Source organism: Corythoichthys intestinalis, chromosome 1 (genome assembly GCF_030265065.1).
Source record: "Corythoichthys intestinalis isolate RoL2023-P3 chromosome 1, ASM3026506v1, whole genome shotgun sequence".
Taxonomy (NCBI): domain Eukaryota; kingdom Metazoa; phylum Chordata; class Actinopteri; order Syngnathiformes; family Syngnathidae; genus Corythoichthys; species Corythoichthys intestinalis.
In genome coordinates this window covers 44,792,613-44,816,695 of record NC_080395.1, presented here as the reverse complement: position 1 = coordinate 44,816,695, position 24,083 = coordinate 44,792,613, and the positions used below count along the sequence as shown (strand labels likewise).

At 36.8% G+C, this 24,083-nt stretch overlaps 1 protein-coding gene across 13 annotated transcripts in view; it reads right to left on the bottom strand.

Moving 5' to 3' along the window:
* zfhx3b (zinc finger homeobox 3b) overlaps positions 1-24,083 on the bottom strand; it is a 533,557-nt gene that overhangs the window by 292,595 nt on the left and 216,879 nt on the right. For 12 of the 13 annotated variants that reach the window (XM_057852651.1, XM_057853147.1, XM_057853219.1 and 9 more), the window contains one exon: positions 15,992-16,032. The gene's annotated coding sequence lies outside the window, so the exon portion shown is untranslated. Of the gene's footprint in view, positions 1-15,991; positions 16,033-17,930; positions 17,987-18,066; positions 18,180-24,083 lie in introns of those variants that run through there. The other variant, XM_057852902.1, reaches the window with a different exon arrangement.

Here is a 24,083-nt window from a genome sequence, read left to right as displayed (position 1 = left end):
AATTTTTAATTGTTTGCTCCTGTTAAAGTTGTATGCTGTACTTAAAAGCCGATCTTAACTTTGTTTGTATAAAGATTAAAATAGAGTGGCATATAAAATACAGCATAAAAAAGTAGAATTACAGAAAGTTCTAGGAAAATTTTGAGCCCAATCATGACACTGGCATCATATTTAATACAATAAAAATTAATACTTAATAATAATCACATTAATTAATTTAAAAATCCCAAGAGAAATAATTCAATTTACAGTGGTACCTCGACATATGATCGCTTCGACACACGATCTTTTCGACATCCGACGTAAAATTTGACTGGCCAGTTGTGTCTACATCCGACGACATGCTCAAAATACCACGATTTTTGACAGCGCCGCAGTTTCTTTGTTTTACCGGAAGACGGACGCACGGCTGATTTTCTTGTGAGAAATCAACACTGGATCCAAAAAGGTTAGTGCAGGTGGAGAAAAAAAAGAAAAGGTGACGCTTACCATTGAAATGAAGTTGTAAATGATGGCAAACCATAAGCATGGTGTGAGCATACATGAACTGGGTGGACTATAGGGCCGCGAAATGTCAATCTCGGCCGGCGGTCCTCCTCCGTTCGCCAGTCTTTATAAGTTAAGGTGACAATTATCATTGCGGTAGCATCACCAAAGAAATCGCCAGCTTCGTCAGGTTCCTAATCACTTATTCCATCAACTTGCAACAGCAGCGGAAGCCAGCATCAAAACAGAAAGTAAACCCTTGCTCACCGTCACGTCAGCCCCGCGGTGCATTCAGTTTCAGAAAAAATGTCTGCCACATTAGAACCCAATTCGTTATATTATTACAGGCATTATTATTATTATTACTATTATTTTATTATTATTATACTGGTTTTTATACATATTTTAGCTGTTTTGCTCTTTGTAATTGCTATTTGCAATATTAACAGCAGTATTTATTAAGGATTTAGTGTAGGTTTTTGGGCTGTGGAACGAATTAATGGAATTATAATGTATTCTTATGTGAAAATCCTGCTCGACATGCGACCATTTCGACTTACAAACAAAGTTTTGGAACTAATTAACTTCGTATGGAGAGGTAACGCTGTACTTGAACCATTAATGTAACTATGAACTTTAAACATCAATTGGAAAAGAATGTTTTTGTTTTGTTTTTATGCCATCTAGTAGAAACCTAAAGGTTTAGTGCAAGCACCTTAACTTGTCTCTTGTTGTTTAGGTTGAAGAAAAAAAAAATGCTGAAAACAGCAGACGCTGCCACCATCACGCTTGACGCATCGCATGCATCACTGCAGGTATAGCCTTCTAATAATTTGTTGGTCCTAAACTTTTTTACAAAAATCTTAAACCGAGGCGTGTAAACGTTGTACATCCACAGAAAATTGCATAGTGGTACCTTCGACATGCTTCGACACACAATCCTTTCGACATCCGATGTAAAAATTGACTCAGCATTTGTTTCTGCTCGAAATACGATGAATTATGACAGCGCCACGGTTTGTTTTCCTGCAAGACGGACGCACAGCCGATTTTCTTGTGAGAGAAATCAACATAGAATCCAAGAAGGTTAGTGCAGGTGGTGAAAAAAAGGGAAAAGGTGACGCTTACCACTGAAATGAAGATGGAAATGATAGCAAAATATGAGCGGCGTCCGTGAACTGGCTCGACGATTGGGCTGTAGAATGTATACAATCTCGACGATCCTCCTCTGACCTCCGTTCGCCAGTCTTTATAAGTTAAGGTGACAATTATTATTGTGGTAACATCGCCAAAGATATCTCCAGCTTCGTTAGGTTTTTAATCATATTTCAGAATTTGTGCAACACAACACGCCTACTGCCACTGCAGTTGACGCCAAAAACAAGAGGACATCAAAAGTGAAAGAAAAATCTCTACCGCACGCACCTATCTCTGTGTCACATCAGACACGCGGGGCGTTCAGGTACAGCACCCAAAACACTTCCGCCACATTAGAACCCGATTCGTTACATTATTACAAGAATTATTATACTATTATTTTGATTTTTAAACTAATTCATTTGTTTTGCTATGTGTAATTGCCATTTGTAATGGTACCAGCAGTATTTATTAAGGATTTAGTATAAGGTAGGTTTTTGTGCTGTGGAACGAATAAATGGAATTATAATGTATTCTTATGGGAAAATCCTGCTCGACATATGACCATTTCGACTTACAAACAAGGTCGTGGAACGAATTAACTTTGTATGTAGAGGTACCACTGTATTTGGGTTTTCAAGACTCAAGCAAATTCTATGTACTAGATCATCATTTTGCAAAAAACAAGATTCACTCATCTTGCATGTAAAACAGCCACCAATATACTGCACCGAAAAGCAAAGAAGGCAATCTTTGTATTGCCAGATCCTTTAGGCCAGTAGAAAAATTGTTCCTTTTCCTAACTCTCTCTGAAAAAACAACAATATCAACAGTCTGCTCAATGAAATTCAAAACAGATAAATGAGTCACCCACTGGAGAATCATTTAAAAATAATAAAATAATGGCAGGATTTTATTAAAAGTAATAATAAAAGACAGACGCTGTTATCACACTCACTAATATACCTGTAGTAACTATGCAAAATGGTTATTACAAAGAAAATGTTTCATTCGTCGAACATAATAGACACAATAGAGTTTGTTCTGTATTTGTACTGCCTCGTGTTAAAAAGTGTGACAGTATGTGTGAATGTATAAGATTTATAGATACAGTTTGTATGTGCGAATAAGAACCTAATCTTTTTCATGTGAGACTCATGTAACATTTTTCTTAAAGATTAGCGTGTTGCAAATGTTTTCCCTTATTTGTTTGGTGGTTACAAATATTCTATAATGCAGAAAATGACACAAAATTAGTCCCAAGTAGAGACAATTGACAATTCAATGACACAAATACCTGTGCGAAAGATCCTTTAAAAGGATACAGCACTAACTATATAGTAAATCGCTTGCAGTGACTAGATTTTAAATCATACTAAATAGTACGTCTTTTCTCTCACAGTGTGAGCCTCTTGTGTTGATTTTTTATTGTTGCAAGAATATACGTTCAGACTACTCATAGACACATTATGATGCATGCCTTGATTTAACTGGAGGCTTTTGCCACCTTCGTTGCCCCCTCCCCTTTCTCAGCCTAAACACGACCGCAAATGTTTCCGGCACCAAATGTAAAGTCCAACTGCCCTCCAAATCCCTCCCAATTATAAAAGGTCCTTGAGTTGCTGTTTTGCCCCCCTCTCCATCTCCTGTCTGATTACTGAGTGCGGGGCATGCGCCGAAGGCAATCAACGCTAAAGCACATAGGACCAAGAGGACTGGAGGTGTTGGCGTTGGGGGGTCCAAAACACTGAGAAAAAAAAGAAAAAAAAATAAACTAAAAGGGGACTTGTGGACCACAATTACAGGCCATCGAGCTAGGCCTCGGCTCCAGCACTCGAGCAGCAGTGATTTCTGACAGAAAAGCTTATTAGTTTTTATTGGAGGAAATAGAAGCTAGGTGACTTAAAACGGCAAAATAATGTTTTGAGGGGCTGAGGGGGGGCAGAAGAAAACCCCATGGCACAGGTCTCCCATGGGCCCCACTGCACTGTCAGAGAGGTACACTGAAGTCAGAGGGCACCCTTTGCCATTAACCCTTTATAGAGCACTGATTTAACTTATTGGATGTCATTGCCGGCGGTAGATGTCCAATCTATTTTGACTAGCAGAGCACGGTAGGCTCTCCAAGTACCGAAAGAAGAGCAGTTACATCTACTCCTCTCATCTTAATTGAATTGGATATCCATCCTTGTCAATAGCAGGCAATGACTTTAAATACTATGGAATTTTAAATTAAAAAAGAAAAAAAAAAAAAAAAGAATCGACATGAGAATGTCACTGGAGGCCATAACCAGAGTTGGTTTCATTCATGTTAAACCTAAGTTTAGGTAAGTAAGTATAATTGTATTTATTATTACAAAATATATATAATAACATGATTAATAATCAGGTAACACTTTATAATAACTATCCATTTGACTAGTTATTAGATCATTAGTAAAATGTTGATAAATTATTTATTGTTGATTTGTGAAGTATTTGTTAACAGTTTGTTAAGCATTTACAGGGTGTTCCAATATGGTTGACCCCATTCTAAATGCCCATGCTAGTTGATGGATCTTAATAAAACTAAATACACTTTATGTTGAAGGTCATAAGTTTTATTGGTTAAATATACAAAGAAAAGTACAAATATTTGTTGGTTCTATGGCAGATTTTCATAAATGTGCAACATGAGCGCTGCCTGCAAAATGCCTTATCCAAATGCCTTTTCTTTTGAAGTGAACGGCATTTCTTAACCTGAAAAGAAATGCCAAACGTTACATACAAAAACTTGAAACGTTTCTACACAAACTGTGTTTCAGGTTAAGAACACCCTGTAAATGCTTAACAAACTGTTAACAAATACTTCACAAATCAACAATAAAGCACTTATCAACAGTTTACTGATTATCTATTAACTAGTAAAACAGATAGTTATTATAAAGTGTTACCAAAAATCAAAATTACGGTGTACAATCATGGACTTTACATTTTGAATTATGAAGGCCACACTTGGCCCAAAACATGATGTCCAAGAATGTGGACGACAGGTCTTTATGTTTTTTGTTTGTTTTTTAGATAAATGACCAAAATTAGTCATTTTTTACCACACATTTTACCAATTAGTAGACTTAGCATATGCATAAACATACTACTGCTAACCACCAAAAGAAGACCATATCTCGAGTTTAGCATGATGGTTGAAATCATCAAACGACTTTTCTTCACTTGAACATTGGGCTTCATGAAAAATTCAGAAGAGCACTCAGTATGAAATGACAACCCAAAAAAGCAAAAGCTTACTAGAACAAATGACGACTTTATGTGAAGTCAGCTGAGTTGAGTTCATTGCTACCATGCAGCGCTCAAATCAGATATTTTGCCTGCAAGTCAAAGCAAACAACTGGATGAACCGTGGCTTGTATCTTTAAAAAAATAATTAAATAAATAAATAAATGAAATAATAAAACTAACAGGATGGGTTAATTGTATGTCAAGGCACTACGGTATAAGGAATTGCACAAATTAGAAAAACTATCTTCAAGGACCCCCAGTTTCAATGTGTTGCCTTGTGTTTTGTAGTTACGCTGCATGAGTATTTATTTAGTTGAAATCATTTGCATTTAAAACATTTTTTTTCAGCCAAAAATGTTTTATCATTTTTAAGGCAATTTATTTTGAAGCAAAGAATGACAGTTTCACCTTGAAAAGGCAATTTTCACACTTTTCAAGCCCTGTGGGTACGCTGGGATGATTGGTCATATTTCTTATGTTCTTTTGCCATCTCAAATATTTCTTGAAAAGACAGTAATAGACAAAGTGAAATTCAGAGGGGAACGTAAAGTATTGGGATGCAGTGGTGGCATGTCCTGATACGCTCTGTTTCGTAGCATGCTGGAAGAAAAATGGACAAGAATCAGATGTTCTATCAGTGCCATTCATGGTCTTATACACAGCCACCGGTCTATTACATTGAGACATTTGATCCTTGTGTCTGTATGCTTGTCAGTGCACGCATGCATCAACACAAGAGTGGAACGTGCAAAAACATTGTGAGCGACAGCGGCGACCAAGTGTTTGCTCGACTCGCAGTAATGACTGCCTGCAGATTTCTCGTCACGAGCGCGCGGGTCGAGGCTCGGAATGGACGAGCCAAGTAGGCGACCGTGTTTGCTTTTGTGTGAGGCCGTCAGCGTGTGTGTACCGTGCAGTGTGTGACGTTATTTCAGAGCGCGTAAACTATGATGTGCCGCCAGCTGCCAGATGAAGTGCTCGTATGTCTGTGTGCTTTTCACAGCCGGAGGAAATACTTTCAATCGAACCATTATTTTGTGCCTCTGATGCAACATCTCAATCACTTAGGTGTACACAAAGCAATTATTCTTTTTAGGAGGGGGTAATAAATGAAGCCACTGCATGGCGAGGTAAATCATATATTAATTTTATCAGTTCTGAGTGTGTGTTTGTCTTCATTGTGTTTGCAGCTCATACTCTCTTCTCCTAATCTGTATTCAGAGCAGGTGGGCTCCAGCACAGACCAACAGCTCAGTAACTAATGGAGGGGCTGATGGGAGCCTGATGACGACCACAGGGCCATTTATACGCACATGCACGCACACACGCATTGTGGACATTTACAATCCCACAAACACGGCGGTCATTTCCAAGCACATCCCTATCTATCGTACAGCAAGGCGGATAAGTTAATTACATTGACTATTTCATATTTGTATGTCCGTGCGTCCATGTGTCTGAACCAGTCTCATTCTAATGTTGTCGAACACCTACAGTATTGCTTCAACAAGTATGAATAGTCCAGTTGAGTAGTTTTGTTAAAATACATCATACATTACTTGGTTACGATAATACAGTGTCTTTATATTTCTTTCAGATTATCGTATTGAATTTAGGTCTAAACAAGGAAACATAGGCTACGTTCATACTACAGGTCTTAATGCACAAATCCGATTTTTTTCCGTGTTTTTCCGACTCGAGTGAGGCATGAACTTGATGGTCTGAACGGGACAAGTCGCATAAAAGTGGACCATTTCAAATCCGATCTGAGTCACTTTCGTATGTGGTTCAAATCCGATCTGGGCCACATTTTTTCAGAACAAGACTGGCGGTCTGAACTGTCAAGACTCCCATATCGGAATTCATGCAGCAATTACGTCAGCAAAGAGCAAGAGGCACGGAGGACGGCAGCTATGTAAGCATTAGCGCCTAGCTTGAACTCTGCTTTTAAGCACGAAGCTGGCTTGACCACAGTCATAAAAAAATAAAATGAAGAAAAGAATAAGCCCCGCAATTTTAGATTTCATTCTGTACCCCAAATGAGCAATATTTCATTATTGCACACATGGCAGAGTCGGGGCAAAATGACGCACCCAAGGTCATTTCACACACACACGTCAAGGCTCGTGTGTGCGTGTATGCGTTCTATCAGTCCATATAAACTTTGAGTATAAGACTAAACGGGGATTATTAATGTCTGTTATTTGTGTCCTCTTTTTGGAAATCAAAATATGATCACTCTGGAATGAAATACAACTAGCATGTGTAATTTGTTTTGATGCTTCTGGGCATACGGGTCTCTTTGGTGAGCGCATCTCGGACTGCGAATTAGAGCGCATGCGTAATACTTGAACGGTCTCAATGGACAAAGGCAGTCTGAAAAAAATCGGATTTGTGCATTAAGACCTGCAGTATGAACCTAGTCAAAGTGAATTATGAATTTGGTATAGTGAGTCTTTAACATGAAATTGTTTTCCTGCATTTCACAATTCTATCAAATCGATCAAAATGTAAAACATCAATCAACATTGTAATCTTTTGAATGTACCATTGTTGTGTGTGATTTTTTTTAAGTACAGCTTTCATTGAAATGTCTGGAATGTTCAGCAACGAAAGTGCCAAAAACATCCAAAATAGCTTTGTATTTTTTAACTGCTCTCATTAATTTGTAACTTACTGTGTTAAGTGTGTACACAACATTGTACTAAATCAACTAAAGGCCCTTGAATAAAATTCGAGACAGATTGGTAATATTGGCAAGTATCAAATAACTGTCCAAAGAATATTGATAATATATAATATTGTATTGTATCATCATGAAATTGGCGATTTACACCCCTATCAGTGAACAACTAAAGGAAATGTGTTGTTTTCAGAAAGCCCTATCATCACCTCTTTGAATATTTTTTTCAGGAACATTTTTATTTCCCAGGATTAACATCAGTGTTGATTTCGTCAAGGATGACTATAATGTATATATTTCATTGGAGAACCATTTTTCATGTCGATCACGTGACGATAACGAGCTAAAAACATATCTTGGGAGACTAAAACAGACAAGATGAGAAAAAAATGAAAATGCGCCATAATTTCCGTCACATGTTCACAATGTGTGACATTTTATGTGCAGTTAGCATACATCGTAGCAGTGTCTGGTTGTGTCACTCATGTGACATGCTAGGCCACCTCAACTCTCCACTCTCCAGGCTTGCTTGTTTTGAAAACACACAAATGGTCAAATTTGTTTTCTAATCGTTGCAAGACAGAATATGCAATGTTGCTTTAGCCTTTAAAGGTCTGTGCTGAGAGATCATCAAACGCTTATATAAGTCGTACAAGTAGCATAGAATTCACGTTAGCATGAGGCTACTACTTTTTTTAAACCCTCAGACAACTGTTTTTGGCATCCAGGTGGGTATAATGTACTGTTTTCCTGCTGAGTGTGGATTATCACCAAGTTGCCTTGAAGACGATAATTAATTCAAAATAATGTACTGTTTTCCTGCTGAGTGTGGATTATCACCAAGTTGTCCTTGAAGACACTACTATATGTGCTCGTCTGTCAATGTTCATTCGGAATTATTGGAAACCTTTATTTATTTATCTATTTTTGGAGTAGAACTTTTGAATTTTATTTGAATTGTTTTGACCTACAGAGTGTGCCATGTTTTACGTGTGCTATGCACACCAGGGGTGATAATGCGGTTAGGTTGTACTAGAAGAGAATAGTTGTGCTCTATACTAGCATTTCTAGTGTGACGACTGGCATGACTTTGTCACATTCTTTTGCTGGTCAGATTGTTTTTTGTAGAGGTGTGGGATGAGTTCCCAACATCGTACCTGCATCCAATTCCAGCTCATCAGCAGCCATTTGACAATTTGTATTCTCGAGCCCTTCGTTGCTAGTTGCATCCTTGCCTTAGGTTTTTCATTTGTCTGCCTCTCACCGCGGTTTTCCGTCTGTTTTTTTTTTTTTTTTTTTTAATCAATTAATAGTCCCTACTGTCATGAACCCTTTTTTGTCTCCAGTTTTGTAATAGCGTGTTTTTTTGTGTTCAATAAGCCCTTGCACGAAATACCTAAGTTATTGTTGTCTGCTTTGGCGTCCAACCTGGCTTTCGTATTCGCGGACCGTAACAGATTTGCTGGTTTTCATTCGAGGACTTGAGTTACTGATTGCAGCTAATAGATCCTGTTATCTGTATGCTTACCTGCTGTAAGATAAGTTTCCCCTTCTTAGGGGACAATAAACTTAAACTGACTTACTGACTGATAAAAATTATACATACTATCGATGTAGAAAAAAATAACATGGTCCTTGTGGTGTTAGTTACTAAAGAGTGTGGTCTTGAATGCTACCTTTCAATACAAATAAAGTACACGACAGCCCTCTTATGTCTCAAAGTGCAAAATAAGGCATCATTATAATCTGTTGGGCAGAAAATTATACGAATAGCCAGCAATCAAACTAAATTCAATACATTCCTTTTCCGTGTCACTTATCCGTCTTAAGCTTTTATTTATAACGTATTCATGTTGCATATGCATGTTTAGGATGTTACTTGTTTATTTAGCACCTTTTGGATAATGAGAGTCCAACTGAATGTAAAAAAATGCTTATTCACCACCACAAAAGCAACATCTGATTGAGGCGCAAAATCTGAGAACACCAGCAGGACGATCATCAATCTTTACAGCGCTTTTACGTGACAACAATATGATGGTTGGTGACCCGGTCCCGATCAGGTAAAATCTCGGTCACGGAGGCCGAGCCCATTTGACATCTCGGTTGAGACAACCTGCATCGAAGTTTTGGTGTGCTGTGATGCACAGGTTATCTGTAAAAATAATCAAACTGCTGTCCTTCACTGTATATCCTAATATGTAAAGAACACGAGAGCTCTGGATGCTAACAATCTCCATAATTATATTGGAATAAGTTTGATCACACATAGTTTACCACAAAAACTGGAGTTCTTGACAGCAATCACTCTCCTGCTACGTCACAAACTATTATCTCCTCAGAAACACTTTTTAACTTGGTTGTGGAACTTGTAACCGTGAACGTGCACATCACTTGGACTACTTTTCTATTTATTGAAACTTTTTAGTGCTGCAACGATTAATCGATTAACTCGAGTATTCGATTAGAAAAAAAATTCAAATTAAATTTTGCTGCTTCGAGTATTCGTTTTATTAAAGTGCCGTTGTAATGGTTTGTTTTTGAGTGTTTGCATTTAGTTTCATTGATTTGGGTGGATACACTGCCCCCTAGTCTGCCTCATTTTACTTGGCCAAATCCAGCTGCTCCCTGTTAAGACCAACATAAGCTAGGTTTTTCTTTAAGCTAATGTTTTAATGTTTAAAGGTATATTTAGCCATTTTTTGTGGGAATATGTGTCTGAACCATTTGTTAAGAGCATTGTAAAAAGAAAAAAGAAAAAGAAAAAACACGTTAGTATTTCATAGCATTTAAGCTAGTGGACTTTTGCTATGTAAGTTAGCCAATTGTTCTTTTGTTGAACACATGTAGATCCCTATTTTTATTGTTTGTTTTTTTTAATACCATTTGAGGCCCAGCTCAGGTATTCAAATTTTTTCATGTTTATCTGATTAATCGATTATTCGAACTAGTTCATTGAATAATCGACTACTAAAATAATCGATAGCTGCAGCCCTAGTGTGTTACCAAGCGTAATGAAATTTTTAGGTAAGAAATATATATATATATATATTTTTTTTTTCCAATAAGATCTAGAAGTTTTTGAGTGAAAGCAGTAAATTAGTTTTTTTTTCTAGTCACTTCTGAGATGCAATTGTTGGCTGTTTTCAACAATGTACATCGAAAATAAAGACATTGATTGACTGAAAATGGTTCAATATGAGATGAAATGTCTTGTTTTCTCATGTATATTTATAATTGCTCCTTACCTAAAAAATGTTTTATCCGATTACTCGATTCATCGATAGAATTTTCAGTCGAATACTCGCTTGCTAAAATATTCGATAGCTGCAGCCCTAAAATTTTTATATTCATAGTCTTTTCTTGGGGTTGCACAATAACGCTGCTAAATTAGGACCGCATTGCATTATTTCTGTCATGCACATATTTCAGTCTAAGCAAGCTATAATTATGCACTTATAGCTCTACAGCATATATTTTCCTATTCATGTTATTGTGTTCAATACATATTTTCATACTGACGTGCTATGTTCAATTTCGTTGTTCACAATGTTCTGTTGTTGACAATGACAATAAACACCTGTTCTATTCTATTCTATTCTATTCTATTCTATTCTATTGTAAAGTAGGAGAGGGTTTGCTGTCACTGTCACTAGACGAACTTGCCACATGAACACTATGGGTTTGGTCCTACTCTTGTCTCGTCTCATGCCATTTCCTGTTCATTTTGCTTTTGCTGCTCGCTTTGTGGAATATTGACAGTGCTGTCCTGCTCATTCATGTTCCTCTCGGGTTCAAACTAAAGGACAGAACAGTTGACATTTTTATGTCGCAAGAGCCATACTCCAAAAGGCGGGCAGCCCAACCCATTGACGTCACCACCCACAGTGCATTGTGACGTGAACAAGAATGGTGATCTAGTAATTAAACTAATTTTACAAATTAAAAAATATATATATCAAGAGGGGTATTAATATCAAATTATTAAAACTCATACTAACATTTTGTCGCGTTCTGCTGCTGTTCAGATTTTGTTTTGTTGCAAAGCCGGTTGTGGGGGCGTGCCAGTTCGTCAGCGGTGGCAGATAAACGCAGGCCATCCGGGAGAAGGACACCAAGGTATTTATTACCTTGCTGGTTGATGTTCTGATAGTCTCGAGCTTGTTATTCACAATTGGCTAGTTTCGTCTTGCCTTGGTTTGTTTTTCTGCCGCCTTCGTTTAGTAGCCTGTACCTTGTGCAAGTATTCGAGAGTATTTGTGTTATCGTTATCATTTTGGTTTACCGTCGGGTTATTTATAGTGATCTCTGTCGACCTGTTTGTCTCGGACAAGCGATCGCGTGTTTTTGTTTGGTTACAATAAATCCATTTATGCGCCAATCTTGTTGTCTGTTTTGGATGTCAACCTTGTTTTCTGCTTTCACGGAACCTAACGCATTTATCTTTAAAGAACTACAATTCTTTATGTCCGCGGATCTATTTAAGTTACTGTTAAGTTCAAGTGTGAAGTTTATTTCAAATGACTCAAAAATATACAGTTCAATAAGAAACTTTTATTTTCCAGTATTTACCACTTAAAAGATGTTTTTACTGTGGCATCTTTCAGTTGTTGTTTTCGGTCATTAGTATCCCTTTTAGCAGGTATAGTACTGCATATGCTCTATGGGGTTTAAATCTGCATATTATCTCGGCCAGCATAAAGTCTCAACACTGATGAGCTCCTTTGTTGTGTTGGGTCATTATCTTGCTGTCTCTCTAAGCAGGCCCAAGCAGTGAAATTGCCTCCTTTTCTCCACTCAGAGTTAGTCTTGAAGTCACATGAAGGACACTTAATGAGTATTTTTTGTTGTTGTTGTTGCACATTTTGAAATAGTTTGAGTGTCTCAATAACTACCCCACCCCAGACAAACACAATTAAATAAATAACTATGGTAAACTTCACAAACTCATTTTTTTGTTCATTGGAGTTAGACAACTGCGAAGGGATTGCACAGTTACATGTATGTGAACTCACCTGTCCCATATATTATTGTACTAATAACAAGTATGATTTTGTTTTAACACTAAACAATCAATAATGGAAAATTTAACAGCACCTATATTTTCAACTCTGAGTCTAAACAAGCCCCCACAAAGACAGCAGGGAGTGTATTTACCCTTCCAGGAGTCAGCGCTTCATCACCCAGCATGTTTGTTAGACAACTAGTTTACTTGAATAATGGCTGCTTTATTAATGTGGGTTTCTATTGCTATAAATCTACCCATGACTCTTAATCTATGATAATAAAAACATTGTTGTAATTGCTGTGTAAGACAAAACTGTCCTAACACTCAGTATGCAGGTCTTCTTCCCTCTCCCCTAATCATATTTTCTCGTTTGACTTCCTCTGGTTTCCTTTCCTGCTGCTTTGCTTTCCCTTTCTTCCTCCTCCTCCGCTGATCTCAGGCCAGTGAGCTGACTGAAAGCGTGACCTAGTGGCCTCCGAGGCTCTCGGGGAGAAAGGTAATGGGCCCAACCCCGGAACACAATCTCACTCCGGGTGCAACTCGGGGCTGCCGGCAGCTTTGATCCGGTAGCCCCAGCTTTGGTCTCCTGACGCCCGCTGAGGAAATTCATAGGAACAACTGGAAGAGGCCTGTGTTTATTCAGCTCCTTTAATGAGGAGGGAGACGGATTATCAGGGGCTACGATCTCCCCCCCAAAAACAACACACCGAAGGAAAACTGCTGCTCCTTCCAGATGTTGCTCTTTCACTGGTCACTCCAAAAGAAGCATAAGGAGAGGGAGAGAGAGAGAGAGCCATGGAGAAAGTGCAGTATACAACATAGAGAACTAGAGGTTGGCAAAAGGATTCCCCCGTATTGTAAGAATGAAGTAGCAATGCTGCTCATGCAACATTTTACCTGCAGACATAACACAGATGTAGGCTGTGTCACACTCTTGACCCTTTTGCCTGAAGCCTGACCAGATCAATACACTGCTCTATTGTCAAGTCATTTAGGAGAGGATGATGGGTCAGCTGCTGGTCACAAATCGACACCGAGGCTACAGGTCAGTCTGGCTGTCCCCGTTTACATGTCATTTACATACCCTTTACATACATCAGCTGCTATTGAGATTAACAGGTTGTGTTAGATGTCTGCCCCATTGAAACAAGGTTCATGTGTAAATGTGTCAATAGGGATGTGACAAAATATCGAAATGGTGATATATCGTGATACTTTGTATCCCAAAATGTTATCGATATGCCCCTGTCAAGAATCGAGATATTGTTTTAAAAAGGTGTCAATGCTTTAAGAAAAAAGAAAAAAAAGGGACCATCAAGTTGCTACCAAAATCTTCCACCATAATAGTGTCACAGTTAACTCTAAGGCTGCCACTAACGGTGCTCGACGCACATTCCATTTAGACTGGGAACGTTCGTTCATTCAAAGCCAGAGCATTCACAGTCATTCTGTCCGATTTTCGGGGCATTTACAGGTCACTTGCTGTTCATTTTAATGCATTGACAGGTTTTCTGTTGAGTTTGAGTCACTGCCTATTCATTTGGTTGATTCCCAGGTCACTTCCTGTTCTGTAACGCAAAATAAACAGGAAGTGACCCATAAAATACCCCCAAATCAACAGGAAGTAACTGAAAATCAACAGGTAAATGACCTTAAATGCCCCAAAATTACCTCCTTGTCTGGCATTGGCTGCCACTGACGGCCATAGTCGTTCAATCCGTTTGAAGTGGGACGGATGGCGGCGAATGAACGAATGTTCATTCGCTGCCACCCTCCCAGTTCAAATGGATTGGACGTCTACTAGTGATAAACACACAGCCGAAGGACGAAAATTGTGTTTTTCTGTTTATTAGTTGGTTGTAGAATATCCTACAATTACTTCCTGACCAATGTATCGATAATCGTTGTATCGCCATATCGTCCAATCATAGTTATCGCAAGCTTTGTATCGCTAATCGTATCGTATCGTGAGGTACCAAGAGGTTCCCACTCCTATGTGTCAATATAGGTAATAATTTCTGACTGTGGGAAGCATTATCAACAATTTTTCTTGACATATTCAGACATTTTATTCAGCGCACTCTTGAGAGTTTTTTTTTTTTTTCATGAAGATGCACGTAATAAAATGTTCCATGTTATGTTAAATGTTAATGCCGTCTTCTTTGACTCATGTTACACAGCTCGACCAGGTTTCATGTGTCTCATAGTTTTTGTTTCATCCAACTGATAGATAAAAATGTCCTAGTAAAGGACACAAGAAGCTACTTAGAATGGATTTAGTGTCACTAACAACATTAACAGCATTTTTTTTTTTTTTACTTGAGTATTTTTGTCAAGACGAATGCCGACTTTTGCTCCATCACATTTCTTTCAAGGCATCAGTTATTGCTTGTGCAATTTATTAGTTTTGATTCAGGTACTGTCAACAATTACACATATATGTAGTTCACCAAGCAAACAGAGCCAGATAGTCAAATGACAGCACAAATTGCATTTGGGGTCCGACATAGTCGTTCGTAAGTTTCTAAAGTAACTAATTTATGTCAAACACATAGTTCATAGCATGACAAACGAATGAAAACTTCACTCCAGAAGGCATCACATTCCAGCTTTTCTTTATATAGTATTTCCTCTATGATTCATGAATAAACTCTCACTTCAGAAACATTCACTTCCATGTTTGCATCCTAAAGTTGTGTTTGAGCAACTTTTGTAAGAAGACCCATGACAAACTTTGAGAAAACAGCTGAAAGAAAATACCTCAAAGTTCCCCATTTTCGAGAGTCTTTCACCATATTATAAATGTCAGCCTCTAAATGTAGTATTGTAGGCTTCGTGATGGTGGTGCCAATTGTGTTTACATGAAACAATCAATTCTCGTCGTATTAAGTTTTGAAGGTGGGAATGAGGCATCTTCACGATTCTGATTGCATTTGAAATATTTTTGCAGCTTGCGAAAGCTCATTAAGCACAATAGGGACAGTTAAAATCTCATCAAGTTTTGACCTAAAGGTAGAGTTTTGGTGGAATGACTCAAGTAACAGAACACATACTTGGCGTTAGGTGGTGATATGCTGGTGTTTGTGCTTGTGTTTTGGAATCAAATCTAACTTGAACAGAATGCCTTTCAAACTGAATTATTCAGGACGGAGACTGGATTCACTCCGAAAACGTTATTAAAACATTATTGCCAATGTAATTTTGCAGCGCGATATGAGGTAGATTGTCCAAAAACTACAACCAGAAAGAAAAGATGAACTGGTTGAATTACTGTAGGCTATATCTGAAATAGTATATTCATTTGACTGTATTGCTTAAGTTTTTTTTCCTGGAGAAATTAGACTACATGCAAACTTTACATAAAAATGTCTCAGTACAAAAAGTTTTAAGGAACTACTTACCAACTGTGAAGCAGAGGAACACTTCCCTCGCAGTCCTACGCCTGCAAAACATAGGAGAAATGTATCATTGCTGACATGGAGCCTTTAAATCTTACATTCTTGATTGTATGCAAGAAAAAAAACAGTGAACCACAAGTCTTACTGCTCATTGTACTTGTACTAACATTCAATTTCCTAACCTCATGCCGACATACATTTTACAGGACAATAATATGTGCCCCAAAGCTGAACTTGCAAAACAATATTGTGTAGGCTATGGGTGGATAAAATCTAAATAGAGCAAATTGATCAGAGCCATTATTATCATTATTATTATTCAGTATGCCACTCGATCTGGGTGTATGCTGTCTGTTGTAAAGTTATACTGCAGCCGAGAGCAGGCAAGGGACAACAATATGCTTAAAATTCAGAAAAGCAACAACAAAAGTATAATCAAAAACGGCTACTTTCTAAACTCTTATTTCACTGTAGACAAATCAAATTCCCTGTATATACAGTTGTTATGAAAAGTCAAGACACCCACTTTAAAATGCCAGGTTTTTGTCATATAAAAGCAGTCCAACACTACCATTAATGTTACCTATAATCTGCATGACTCAATAAAGAAATTGAAATATTTTTGAGAAGGGAAGTAAAAAATAAAAACTTGAAATAATTTGCCTCTTTTAATGGCAAATATGCTGTTATCAGAACGAAGAAAGCAATATTATGTCCCTGCTCAAAAAGATTTTTTTTTCCTTTCCAATTGAGTTGTACAGGTTATAGGTTGCATTAATGGTGAGAAAAAAAGCTTTGAAATGATTTGTCTTCGTGACAAAAACCTGTTATTTGAACAAGCACGTGTAGACCTTTTAGATCAACCATCTACTATTCAAAGCTAGTTTTCAAAGATGGAACTCAAAGACACGGCCATTTCAGATACAGTACTGTATTAAAACTTAATCACCCTTTTTGAGATGGAGATCCAAACCTTGGAAACATGACCTTGAAAATAATTTCCTTTCTTTCATTTGTGAAGAAATAATTACAGACGACATTCTAGACTCCTTCAGTGAGCAATATATTAGAGTTTAACTTTGGTGGCTAATCTCCACTTCAGGGAAAAACACTGACTGGAATATTATACTGTGAGTTGAACTCCCTGCTACCATACAACATTCATATCTCAAGCCTGCAGGGCAGGGTAGTCATTTATCTTATTGGCTGCCATTGGCAGTACTATACGTCCATCCATTTTGACTGAGCGGATGATTGTGCCAGCTTCTCCCAGTCAAACTGGATTGGTCTTCTAGCCCCATCAATGACATTGAAAGATAAACATTAAATGCCAATCCTCCTAGTTTAAATAAATTGGACGTCTACCATTGTGATAAGTAAAACGTTATAGGGTTCCCATAGCAAAAAAGTGGAAGAATTTCCGAGACTAAAGATAAGGTAGTCATAACATGCCTTAACAATCAGCTCTGTCACAAAGACAGAACATTATTCCATCTGCTGACATACGCGAATGCTGTCGAGTTTTGATTAAATCTGTAACAATTTTTGTGTCATGGAACTGCTTAGCTGGTCACTAAGTACTTTGGACACAATTTTCTCAACAATGCGAGAAAATCGAGCCAACGCCCAGGTCTGGCCAACACTTTAACGTCTGGATTTTAATCAATGACTGTTGGGAAGATAGTTCATGTGTTAAAACAAAACAAAAAACAAAAAATACTGTACTTGTGCCACAATGTGAAATGCCTACTTTGTATGCAATAAATGACATTTCCATAACACAAAAATGTTAATTAGGCTCTCAAAAGCATTTTTTTCATGCAATACTATAAATGGTACATTTTCCATAACCAAAAACAGAAATTACATTTCTTTTCTTTCAAATGGAAAATATATTTTATACCATTTCAAACAGCAGTATATTTTAATAAAAATATTTCACCGAATAGTCTTAACTGACGACGCTTGGTCCTCTTCCTCTCACACAAGGCTTTTGGCCTGCATGAATAAGGCGCTAGCAATTAGCCATGAATGCAAATTTAGCATTAGCGAATTAGCGAATTGTTTCCACATCTTACTGAGTGGTTTCTGCTCAATATTTTCACCACGCGACCGTCTGAATTCGCTTCAAGCAACAGACGCCACACAACAAGTTGATGCATTCGTCAATTAGCTTTTCTTTATCTTTTTTTAAATTTCTTTCTGGGGCGAACAAAACTTTACCCCCTCAGTTAGAAAAGGCCAACGATCCAAAAGGAAGTGCGCATGCGCTTACGTCATAGTTGTGAGTCTCTGACTTCATTCAATTGTCGCTCATGCCCTCTAGTGTTGTTATTGGGTATAACGCTTCAATATTTTTCTCTGGGCTACACTATCTTGTAACTATCAATGATACCGATGATGATGACAATAAACAATAAAATAAAAAATAGAGCACTTCTTAATTCCGCGACTTAAAATTAGTTTTTCCACAGGCAATATACAAACAAGCTAAAATGACCATTTATAAAGCAAATTTATGCAACACTGATGCAAAAATCATCTTATGAAATTATTTGTAATACCAAAACACTGTGAAACATTGTAGTTATAGATTAATAACAATCAATATTGTCTTTGTCAATCTTGGGCAGAAATTATTTGCATTATTTATGAACAAATATTTCATCAAATAATAGGTTTGCAGCAGATGTAATACTGAAAGGAACAATTCAAACAAAGTGCAAGCTATCCACTTGACCTGCCACTAACATACAATCAAATGATTGAAACCCAGCTAATACCAAACTAAAACCAACACTTTGTCTCACCTGGGATCAGGTGACAAGCAAAAGGATGCTGAAACCTCAATCAGTCTTTAACCTCCTGCCCGAAGACAAGGTAAAGCCATTCATTCCCTTGACTCCAGGTCAGTAAGTAAGCTTGTATTTTGGGATGGCTGCTGCTGATTGTGTATGCACTTTAATAAGCAGGCTGCGGGTCCGGCAGATTTATTGGGACGTGGTGCGGTGGAGGGACCGGACTCCCTTGGCCTCCAGCTTCCCCCGGTGCCATTACGCTAGAGTGAGATATAGTGGGATATTGATCCCAATGCCACTTTATTTTGCAATAACTATTACACGATATTCTCCCGGGCTGTGCACGGGTGCCTGATTTATGCCGCCTTGCTATTTACATTAACAGTAAGTGTTTTTCTATACCGGCTGGGGAAGGTCTTCCAAGCAAACCGATGGATATTCACATTTCGCCCTATACCTGTGAGTGTTTTTGTAGCTTTTGAAGCCTTCTACACAGGCAGAGGTGATGAGCACTCTGCAGGCCCTATGTGGGTAGTGAAAAGTACAGACATCAACATATTGCAAAGTATATCCCAGCCGTCATTACACATGTGAAATTGTCCTTGAGGCAATGTTACTCACTCGTATTAAATTGCATTTAGATGATCTGCATTTTAAAACAGCTGAAACATGTTAGATTGATTTCCGTTACACAGCAGAGGGTATAAAAAGTGTAAACATCCTCTATTTTAAATATATTTTTAGTGACGTAACAAAATAACCAACATTAGATATGACTCATATTTAACTCATTGTTTGGCTTGGACAACAAAAGACATCTACTCCAGGTGACTAGGGGAGTGCTAGCGTTGAATTATCAATAAGTTAATTTTTGGTATTTTGAATGCATTATACAGTGCAAATTACACTGAAAATACTAATGGCAGAAAACAAGTAAAATCTGAGTTATAGTAAAGTTAAACACACCTTGAGTTTGAAAACGTAATTTTCTTGAGTTATTCCTAGAAGCGATATTTCAAAAATTGCAGCAAAGTACTGTGACTCAAGCGTGTTTTTCTAAAAAGCCTCGTAACTCGTGAAGTCTCATCCCACAAGATTTTACTGAAGGAAGATGGATGCCGAAAATCTGTTGTGTGAGGGGGAAAGGTGATCCGGTGACTGGGTACATCCCATCCTGGGGTGTATGAATACAAAATATACAGTACTGTGCAAAAGTTTTAGGCAGGACACCTGCCTAAAACTTCTGCACAGTACTGTATATTTTTATTATATTATGTATATACAGGATATACTGTATGTATATATTTTCCCCAAGTGGAAGCTTCCATGATCCTAATAAATTTAATAATTAAAAAAAATATATATACAGTACTGTGCAAAAGTTTTAGGCAGGTGTCCTAAAACTTTTGCACAGTACTGTATATGTGATATACTTGTGTTATACAGTATTTTCTAGGGGTGTAACGGTACAAAAAAATCTCAGTTCGGTACATACCTCAGTTTTGAAGTCACGGTTCGGTTCATTTTCGGTAGCGTAAGAAAACAAAATGCAAAATATAAATGTTAAATATAAATTGTTCATTACACACCTTTCAACAATAGGAACATTAGCCTATACAAAGCTAGAATTCTGCTCAAAAAGTAGCGGGTATTTAAAGATAATCCAACAACAATTTGCCTTTCAGACCCCGCGTATTGGTCAGCTTTCTTTCTGAAAGAAAGAAGAAAAAAGAAGTCCTGTGCTAAAGAGAAAAGCAATCCCAATGACAAAGATTTTAATATGTATTTTACAAATGAAATGCCTCAATTAATCTTTTTTTTTTTTTCCGTATGAACGGTTTTCAAAAGCTTTATTGGTGGATTTTCTCAAGTTAAAGTGCCACACAGAAATTAATACATTTAATTGTGTAAGCAGGATCTGTATTATTCTTATTATTTAATTACAGGTGTTTTAGCTCATTTCAATTTATTTTATTTAAATCAGCTAATATTTATTTTATTATCTGTTTATATTTTACAAATGTAATGTAGTATTCATTTATATTGTATATTTTATGTTGTATAACTTTAGTTCCTATTTGAATATTAGTTCCTACTTCTTTTGTTGTGGTATGAGGGTTTTGTATTGAACACAGGGCCGTGTTGGTTATTATTAAAGCAGGGAAGACAGCAGTAAATCAACAAAGACAAGTCAACTGTGCCCAGGCTACCTATCAGAATGCTAACAGTAAAGGAGCCGGAGAGATACAACAAACGGCTGCATTTGCTCACTGGAGATATAGCCATTACTTCACATATCCGTCCAGTAAAGATGACAAAAATATCTCCGTGCGTTGCAAACTCTGCGCTGGCTCAGAAAGACTGTCGACCGCTATATACTCGACATCCAATTCAACAAGGAAGCACTTGGAATTACAGCACAATGCGTCGCGAAAAAAACTCGAGACAAAGCCGACAGGTAACGAGACAGCCAGCACTTCTACAGTTTGTAACCAGCCTTTATAATATGGGTTTAATTATGTACATTTTATAGTTAGAGTTTGTAATCATAGGCGGAGTTTTACATTTGTGGGACTGGGGGGAGAAGCATGTTGAAGACTGAAACGAAAGTCAAAAGTTTGGACACACTTCATAATTTTTGCGTTTTCTATATTTTCACTACTATTGTATATTCTCACTGAAGACATCAAAACTATGAACGAACATGTGGAATGGCAAAAAAAAAGTGAAATAACTGAAAACAGGTTTTGTGTTCTACATTCTTCAAAGTATCCACCTTTGAGGTGTCTCCAAACTTTTGGCCAATGCTGTATATATATACAGTATATATATACTGTATATATACAGTATATATACAGCATATATATATATATATATATATATATATATATATATATATATATATATATATATATATATATATATGTGTATATGTATTAGGGTTGTCAAAATTATCACGTTAACAGGCGTTAATTATTTATTTTAATTAATTAATCACGTTAAAATATTTGACGCAATTAACACATGCACTAAATGACCCGCTCGCACATTGCCTCAAACAGATTACATACAATGAGGCTGTTTATGGACATTAAGAGTGAAGACAATGCCACCGGCCGCTTGGGGGCAGCGCTGTTTCATACTCATGTTATTTCTTCTAAACATGGGAGAATTAGTAGTTGTGAGACGTTTATGCTGTATTCACAATGCAATGCAAATTGCTATTTGTGCTCCACACATATTTCGGTAAGTTTTCTTTCTTTTAGTGGCAATTATGTATCTCTTGTTGTATTTTGGGTAAGATATGTACAGATATATGTTATACAGTAAAGGCGAGTGGACACAGGTGTTCTTTGGACCGCGCCGTTTATTAGCATAAGCTTTGGCAACTCCTTCACAACAAACATAGGTATTGTTTAGTGAAAGCACAACAAAAATAATATTCCTATCTCTCCAAAAAAAAATAATGTTCACAAAAAGAAAAGCACTTCAGTCTATAGTAATGAGGCCCTATTCTGACACAGTTAAACAACAATGCAAAATGAACTGGCATTCCATATCAAAATAGCTATGCAAAATACACGTAAAACTTAGACTTTGGTCACTCAATTTTTATTATTGTTATTTTTATTCTTATTATTATTATATTAACTCTACTTTTGATTGAAAATTTTACTAATTTTATTAAAATGAAAACATGAAGAGGGGTTTTAATATAAAATTACTATAACTTGTAACTATAACAATTATCTTTTAAGAACTACAAGTCTTTCTATCCGTGGATCACTTTAACAGAAAGAATGTTAATAATGCCATTTGTGGATTTATTGTTACAATAAACAAATACAGTACTTATGTACAGTATGTTGTATGTATATATCCGTCATGTGTCTTATCTTTCCATTCCAACAATAATTTACAGAAAAATATGGCATATTTTAGAGATGGTTTGAATTGCGATTAATTGCGATTAATTACGATTAATTAATTTTTAAGCTGTAATTGCTCGATTAAAAATTTTAATCGTTTGACAGCCCTAATATATATATATATATATATATATATATATATATATATATATATATATATATATATATATATATATATATATACATATATATATATATATATATATATATATACACACCTTGACACTGTTCAAGTTCAGTCAACTGTTCAAGTTGTTGTTGGCAGCGTTTGAAAGCTTAGGTTCAAAGAAATTCTAAATATCCATCTTGCCTCCTTTTGTGTAGTTTTGGCTAAGCAAAGCAAAGGGTAGTCTCCAAGGTGCTAGTCTAGTCACATGATCTGTTCGAAAAGTGATTTTGACCCATTACCTAATATATATATATACACACACCTTGACACTGTTCAAGTTCAATCAACTGTTCAAGTTGTTGTTGGCAGCTGAAAGTTGAAAGCTTAGGTTTAAAGAAATTCTAAATATCCATCTTGCCTCCTCTTGTGTAGTTTTGGCTAAGCAAAGCAAAGGATAGTCTCCAAGGTGCTAGTCACATGATCTGTTCGAAAAATGATTTTGACCCATTATGAAAACTTTACGTTGAAGGATTTTTGTTCATTTCATTAATTTTTGTTGTTTGTTTTATTGCTTTACAACTTTTAGACACAACATTTTAACGGCTAGGTCTTTATTTAAAAGGGGAAGTTCAGAATTTTTTACATTAAGCTTTATCTTGGAGTCAGCGAGGCTTTCATTAATCGTTGGGGTTGAAACAAATGTTGTGCAGTTTGTTAGTTATTTGTTAGTTTTAGGGCTCCAGAATGGCCAAGCTAGGGCGAGTCAATGGTGGTCGACTAATTAAACCCCCACTAACTCAAAGATTAAGTCTAATGTGAAAAACTCAATTACACGCGATGACATTTTTCTGTTATTTTTAGGTTGAGGCAGCAAAAGGGGAAAAATTGGTAAAAAGTAACTGATAAGTTACTTTTAAAGTAACTTAGTTACTTTGATAATAAAGTAATCAGTAAAGTAACTAGATTACTTTTTTTTAGGTGTAATCAGTAATCAGTAATTAAATTACTTTTTTAAGTAATCCGTGACAACACTGGTTGAGGTGTAGGTAAAATCAACAGTTAAAAAAGTTGTGAAGTACCATATCTTGGTCTTGCTTTCGAATTCACAAAAACTGGTTTTGAAAAAACCTGTGTCGACCTTTTGTATCAACAATAAATGATCGATGTAGTTAAAAGCCACTTTGAGGAAAAAATACACATGCACCCAAGTCATTTGAATAACTGGCCCTCTAATAGATTTAAATAAGCACACCCACCAT